We start from the raw sequence: 8301 nt of genomic DNA, 5'->3' as shown, positions 1-8301 counted from the left end.
ACTAAAAATAATTGCCTTGGTCAAAATATGAGAATACGTATATAGAAATCCTACTTACTGTTTTTAAATAAAAAAATAATAAATTACTTTCTACCTAGGCTATAGATTAAATGACCCTATAATGATCAGATTTGTATGGAATGAGTGCTATATTGACGTCATCATTTGATGACGTTCAATTGAACGAATGATAATGGCGACTAAAATTCGTTAAGCTCCTGGTTATAGCCGCGATTTGGGAGTCTTGAAAACTGGCCCAACACTTGTGCTGAAATTTGACATGTATATGGACCAGAATGCGATCTACCTTTTGGCGTATTCGTCATATCTGGGAAAAGTCCAGTTTTTGATAAATTTACGAAAAAGTGGTGTTTTTTATTGCGCAATCGCTATAAAATGAGTACTCGCTGGAAGCGTTAATAGCGTTAATAGCAACCCAAACACAATTCACCCCCAAGAGACAATTCACGCGCTAGACACTTAAAATTTGATTTTAAATAATACATATTGCGATTTTATTCCCAAATTAATTAATAATTTCATCTCTCGTTTAACATACGTTTTAGAAAATATTAACAAAACAAACAAAAACAAACAGCCGTTAAATTTTATTGTTGTAAATATGGTAACCTGATTACATATCCACTAGCGTCTATGCATATTTACACATAAAAAATAGTTCGCAAGTAAGCAACAAACAATCACATTCAAACGCAAATTATTTAACAAAATATATAAATTTATGCTAGAAATCGAAACTTAAATACAATGTCTGCACTAAAAACACAATACCAATAGTTTTTACAATAACACATTCGACATGTACATGTACTTCCAACAACACGCCAACCTCTATTTTCAAAGCGAATGTGTAGAGTAACATTTCAACAATAAAGACAAACTGGAACTGGAGTTTAACTTAGTGCGCAAATTGGAAGTGATTACAGTAATTTATTTTTCAACTTGTCAATCTCCGTAGTATACGTTTAGTTGTGAGATGTTAACGGTTTCCCAAAAAAAACATGCCTTCGCTACGAAGTCAAAGTGGGTGGGGAACGAGACTGCTTGTGGATTTCGAGTTGCTGGAAGTTTGTAACGAAGCTGCTTTTGTGCAATATTCAGCGATTTTGCAAGCTGTGTGTTTGAAGTTGGAGATATATATTGCTGACATTAATGATGTTGTGTACGTTCTTGTGACCACTGATCTGCATATGATACCAGTGGGAGAGCATCCCGAATCCCAGTTCCCACATAGTCTGCAACAGATGTTTCCTGGTCGAGTGGTTGGTAAGTTTCATCGTTATACATGCATATTACACATTTTACATTATTTGTGCTATTTTTGACACCCATTTTTCATGCTGATGAACCAACGGTCAGTGCCAGTAGTCCTACTGTCATTGGTCTGTGTGCTTGTTGAAAGTACATGTAGAAAGGGTTGATTAGCTCCAATAAGCCATGTTGCTCTTTTTTGGATAAAATTTATGGCAGTTGGCTTTTTTATCTTTGTGCAGCAACATCTGCCGCCTCATTTTTTGAAAACATTAGTCGCACACTGTTCATATTGTGGAAAAATGAGTCTTGCATGTAAAAGTAAGAAAAATGGGTGGTGACTATTCAACAATGTGAAAAAATGAGTCGCGCATTGTTTAAAATACTTAAAATATCAGTCGCAAACATTAGAAAAATGTAAAAAAAGTGTCTCACAATGTTGAAAATTGTGAAATATGAGTCGTACAATGTTGAAGGTTGTAAAAAATGAGCCTCGCAATCTAGACAATTATGGAAAAATAAGTAAGGGGACAAAAATTCCACTCGTCTGCTCATATTGACGAGTGAAATCTTTAAAGGACAAGTGAATTTCCCTAAAGCGCTCGTCCTACAGGACGAGAGAAAAAGCTGATGTTAAAATATGTTTTTTAAGACCCGTAAATAATTAAATAAAATCATTTTCTTAAAGCATATCTATTCCGAAAGTAGAACGAGAATGAACTGGAAATTGTAATTGTAAATTTCATACAACAGGTGCGCATTGTTATGCGAGACTAAGTCGCGAGTAAATATTGGTGTCAATGTTGACAGGGAAACATCCGACTGCATTCACTGTAAGTATTGATTTTTAAAGAATTATTTAACTGCAAAGTACAGTTTATAACTAGTCTGAATTTCGTCCGAAAAATGTCTGACATTTGAGCGTTCTTTAAAGGGATGGGGGGGAGTTTGGTGTTCAAACATCCCAAACAGGAAAGCACGCAAGCATTAGAAAAAAGTAAAACAGCAGTCTTCATTTATTTATTTTGTGTTCCTCATAAATAACTTATTTCACTGCTCAACATTTCTTTTTTGATCAGCTGGCATGAATAACTGAGTAAGCAGCATTTTAGCAGTGATATAGTAAATTTTATTAGTCATATTAGCCCTTTGCAAACTTTATTTCACACATATTCAAGGACGAGTGCATATGTGTTTGCAGGACGAGTGCACATTTAAATGCACTCGTCCTGCAGGACGAGTGCAGTTTAGAAATATTTTTGTCCCCTGTAAGTTGCACACTGTTCAAAATTGTGAACAAATGACTTGTGACTGTTGGAAATAGTGAAAATAATTAATTGAGCATTGTTCAAATTTGTGAAAATATGAGTCTCAAACTATTCAAATTTGTGAGAAAAAAAGTCGCTAACTGTCGAAAAATGTGAAAAAATGAGTTGCACACTTTTTAAAATACTGACCATTTGCATTGCAAATTCCTCTACCGGTAATTAAAATACTGACCATTTGCGTTGCAAATTCCTCTAATTTTTGCAAAAACAGCTTTCACTATTTATTTATTTAATAATAATCAGCGTTCTAGATAAGCTGCGTATCAGCGTAATATACGCATTCGAAATATCAAGATACGCTCAATTTATCATTTCCGTGCGTACATTTAAGCAAGCCAATCTGGACTTACGCTAATGCTGTAAATTCTCTGCGCAGTGCCCCAGATAATTATTTGAGAAATAGGGTTTTCACCCATTGATTTGAAAAATAGGGTGATTTCCTTCTTGAAATAGGGTGAAATAATTTATAAAAATGCATACCTTTATATCATTAATGTTTTACTTCTGTGGAAGATGCTCACTTGTACTGATTCAATAAAACTTTAAACTATCATAATTAACTTTAATAAACTGATGTTTCATAACATCTTTAATCATTGAAACTGTCCTTAATATAAACTTAAAACAAACAAAAATTCGATAACACGAATGATCATTTGGCTCTTGCTTTCTTGGTTCGAAACAGTTTGCGATCGACTGATATTTTTTTCTCAACAATAGCGGAAGTCTTTCGACCTCTCTTAGACATTTTTATTTTGCATCGTTATAGAAACTGAAAGTACGGGCACTTTATAAATACATGCACAATGAGCGACGGATAAAGTCAGATTGAAAACGCATGTATGTCGAGGAAAACAATTTGATCACACTTTATTTAACTATGAAATCTAGAACGCAGAGAGTTTGAATAAAGCTTGACTGTTTTCATGGTCCGTCATCCAGGCGCTTGATTAATAAATACGCGTGACGATAATAATTTCAAAGAGAAAATACCGAAAATGAGCATTTAGTATTTTCGATTGAAGCTATTGTGTTGTACGCATTGAATTTGACGAATTTGCGCACAAATCAAAATGGTTGCGTTTTCAATAGGCATGTTATTGAATTTCTTTGCGTTTTTAGACATTTTAATAGGGTGAAAGACGCAGATATACAGCTTATCTGGGGCACTGATGCGTATATCATAAACAAAAAATATAAACAGCTGATTGTCTTTAGCCAAAAAATGAGACTGGTTATCGTAAAAATTAGAGCTGGTTGTAGAAATAGTTAGCCAGTCGGTATGTATACTCTGTAGCATTTAGATGCATGGTAAATTTAGTATTGATTTTTTAACAGACAGTCAAGCACTTATGTGTTTATTAAATTACATGAAGTGGTCAGCATGGCTTCTTCCAAGCCAACACAAATTACTTCTCAAAGTACAATTGATTCTTTGTGTATGGCAAAAATTGTATCGAGTAATAAAATTGTACTGCCAATACTGAATGATTTAAATTCCTCTGTTTTAAAATCAAAAAGGAACCACTAAAATGCTAATAAAACAACTGTTGAAAGTTGGCAAAAAAGTTCTCCGTTGGCCACGGTGGTGGATAATAACGACGAAGATCTTAAATGTAATCTGCCAACAAGTTAAAATAACAAGAAATTAAGAAACCTACTAATATGAAGGAATACACATAGTTAGTGGTTAATTGTTATTAAAGTAGAGTGTCTGTACCCCGGCTATATTCTGGTTTTACTTTTAGCAAATTACCCTTCAACCAAGGCGAAATTTGACCATTTACCCCTATGCTTTGAAAAGTGGGGGTATTTACCCCCATGGGTACATTTTTTTTATCCTATTACCAGCTGAAAATCGATAGTATAACAACGATCGTATAAACTTTACCTTAATACTATCGCTATTTTTTCCGACCTCTATCTTAAGAACACTATATGTTTAAATGTGACGTCATAGCAAATGATGACGTTGAAGTAAACAAACACTTTGAAGTCAACTTGGAAAACCAGCGCTGTTTCTTTGAATTTTAAAGTATTTATACTTTTTTTGAACGATAAATGACCACAAAAAAGGATAAATAGAAAATTATGTGGATAAACTGGATAAAGATCAAGTTTATCATGCTCGGCACGAACCATGTTAGCGGCAAGCCTCGCGCTTCATCGGTTCTAAGCCTCGCATGATAAACTTGATCCAAAACTCACATAATATTCTCTATATCTATAATGCTGAATAATTGAGGTAAAAAAACAAGTCTATTATAAAAAAAATTCAGTTTAAAGAAATCGTAATTATTTTTTATTTAAAGTTATTTACGGCCATTTCATATGCCTATAATTATTATCATTTTTTTTATTATGATATTGTGTGACAGAGGTCCTAATTTAACGACAACTCTTGTGTTTAAACTGTTAAACAAATTAACAGTATACTATATGCAAAGACTCACACTGGACAAATTAATCATTAAATCTACAATGAATGGGAAGTAAGCATTTGTCCCTCTATTTACATTGTTTTTTATCATGATAGAGTTTTTTTTCTCTAACCCGTGATATTAAAGAAAAGATGAAACTGATCAAACAGCAAAGCTCAGTCTTGTATGGTATGAAATTACTGAGGGTGTATATCTCATACACCATCACTCACTTACTAAGGCTCGATTGGTCATTGTTGGCTCGGGTACTACTTACATGTACCCTGGGTAGTATACTTACATGTACCCCGGGTACGGAGTATATACTTAAACGTACCCGGTGATATTAGACTGTACCTGAGTTGTATATCCTCCCAAAATCCGATACGCTACTGATTACCGTTAAACGATATTGTTTACCTTAAACAAACTTCTATTTTAAAATTTCTGCATCATGTTGCTTTTTATCCCCACACTTTTTGAAAAGCGTGGGGATATTGATCATATTGTGGGTATCTCCGCCGTCCGTCCGTCCTGGCCTGGCCACTATCTCCTCCTACACTATATGCACTAGAACCTTGAAACTTACACACATGGTAGCTATGAGCATATGTGCGACCCTGCACTATTTGGAATTTTGATCTGACCCCTGGGTCAAAAGTTATGTGGTTGGGCCCGGGCCGGGTCAGAGATTTTTACTCATTTTTTAGGTTATTTTACTATAATTTCTTCATTTCTACACTGATTGTCTTCAAATTGATACCAAACCTCTCTTATGACAATACGGTAAATCTCAACTATGCATGGCCCCATTACCAACCCTGGGGGCCCCGCCCACATAGGCCACTCCCACTAAAAATTGCAGTTTTACTATAATTTCTTAATTTCTACACCGATTCACTTCAAATTGATACTGAACCTTTCTTATGACAAAACTATCAACCTCAGATATGCATGGGCCCCATTACCAACCCTGGGGAACCCCACCCACATAGGCCACGCCAACCCAAAAATGCCTTTTACTATAATTTCTTCATTTCTACAACAATTCACTTCAAATTGATACGGAACCTCGGCCCCATTATCAACCCTGGAGCGCCCCGCCCACATAGGCCACACCCACCAAAAATTGCCTTTTACTATAATTTCTTCATTTCTACACCGATTTACTTCAAATTGATACTGAACCTCTCTTATGACAATACGATCAATCTCAACTATGTATGGCCCCATTACCAACCCTGGGGCAACCCGCCCACATAGGCCACGCCCATCCAAAATTGCCTTTTACTATAATTTCTTCAATTCTACACCAGTTCACTTCTAATTGATAATGAACTTCTCTTATGACAATACGGTCAATCTCAACTATGCATGGCCACATTACCAACCCTGGGGTGCCCCTGGGTCAAACATGCGGCGTGGGGATACGCGTCGGCCTCTGCCGCACCATTTCTAGTTGAGTATGCATGTCTATAATATAAAGGCTGTTAAAAGGAAAATTGACCTAAATGTGAACATAATTAATTTTTACAAATTAGCCGACAACAACTGATTTAGCATTAAAATTCTCAGTTACGTTTTAGTATATTTATCGTACCCAGGGTACATGTAAGTATACTTAAGAGTACCTGAGGTGCATGTAAGTACTGTGCCAACAATGACCAATGAAGCCTTACTAACTGTATAATGATTATATCTCACCAACTACCTTAACCTTGTGTTTATTAACCTGAAATTTATGTAAAATCTGGCTTTTTTACTTTAATTTTTCATTCAATTGATTATGCAATTTTTGACTTATCTCGTGGGAAATTATTTGAATCTTTGGATATTAATGTATTTTAATGTTGTGTTTGTCACGCATAATTCAGTGTTTTCCAAAAAAATTGAGTAGCCAGTTATATGGGCAGCAACTATGCGGTAAAACAAAAGCATTTGTGACATTTAACTTGATGTATTTGGGAATAGTAGCCGGCATGTAAAAGAAGTCGTTTTAATGCAGGTATTACATTGTAAATATTTATTTATTATTTCGAAGATAACAGTCATTGCAACGTGTTTAGTGAATATTACATCGATAGGCTGGCATGAAAAGTAGCTCCTTTTGAAGCACAAACTGCATCCAAGAATATATCATGGCTGACCCGGTTTGATGAGGCCTGTTTTTGATAATAATTTATTACTATTTTTACTTCCGTGTTCATAATCTTTACGGGCGCCATGCTGGAAATAGTCCGTTTCCCACAATGCATTTACAGCGTTGACACACTGGGTCTATACCGGGAAAAACCACGCGCCAGTTTTGGCGCCTGACGTCATCCCGCCGAAATTTTCATTGGGCAATTCATATGTAAACGTCATTGTATTCGCAAAAAGGCGGTAAACTTTAAAAGCCAGACATTGAGGGCAAGGTGCGAAAGTAAAATGTCTCGGATATTGGGAAAAAAACGCGCGTGTTAGTCAGTTAAATAGTTACTTAGTTAGTTACTTATTTTGTTTAAAGTTCATAAATTTATATTGAAAAGTGTAAGGCAATAATAACTTAAACGGACTAATGCACAATGTGACCAACGGACTGTCGGATTACTAACGGTAAGAAAACATGCAGTTTATTGTCAATATTGACAAAAATCTGCGCAGATTTATTGGCTTTGCGTAATGCCCCTTTTCGCACTGTTTTCAGAAACTTGTGTTTACAATCACACTCGCATATGGAAATATCATGAATATAAGTGACATGAACGCCTGTGAATGTCTTTGCTGCAACTAGTTTAGTGGAGTGTAACATATATTATGCGCATGCGCTTCGATTGTTTTATTACATGCGGTATTGGCAGCCATTTAAAGAAATGTGAAAACAACACATTAATCTTACTTGTTCTCGTTCTAATTAATATAATTTTTCAACAGCTTGGTCGAGTATCGAGGTAAATATATTTAAATGCGTTTGCATATAAACTGAATACCGTATGAAACGTGTAGATGATGCTTTTCTGCATTTATTAACGACTGCAATTGTTTGTGAAATACCATTGTTTTTACTGTTATAAAATTGTGTATTTCTAATATTTGGGTATAATACGTGTGTCTGGATATATTAGATATATTATATGGTTGTTTTATATAGTGCATATACAATGAATAACTTATGAGGGCTTAGTGTGACGATTTAGAATACAGTTTGGATCCTGATGAGACGCCATGGTTTGTGGTGTCTCATAAAGTGCAAATATTTCAAGGGAGACGACTGTTATAAGTTTCTGATCAGCACAAATTAC

The 8301-nt window shown here is 35.1% G+C and overlaps 1 long non-coding RNA gene across 1 annotated transcript; it reads right to left on the bottom strand.

The window, feature by feature from the left end:
* Window positions 1-593: 593 nt before the first annotated feature.
* Window positions 594-8051, bottom strand: LOC127833667 (uncharacterized). The gene is made up of 2 exons (XR_008027535.1): window positions 7097-8051; window positions 594-1256 (listed from the first exon to the last, which is right to left on the bottom strand). It is a non-coding gene; the product is annotated as an uncharacterized LOC127833667 (long non-coding RNA).
* Window positions 8052-8301: the final 250 nt, after the last annotated feature.

This window comes from Dreissena polymorpha, chromosome 6 (assembly GCF_020536995.1).
Source record: "Dreissena polymorpha isolate Duluth1 chromosome 6, UMN_Dpol_1.0, whole genome shotgun sequence".
Lineage (NCBI taxonomy): Eukaryota > Metazoa > Mollusca > Bivalvia > Myida > Dreissenidae > Dreissena > Dreissena polymorpha.
The sequence above is the reverse complement of the archived record's forward strand: the minus strand, read 5'-3'. Positions and strand labels throughout refer to the sequence as shown.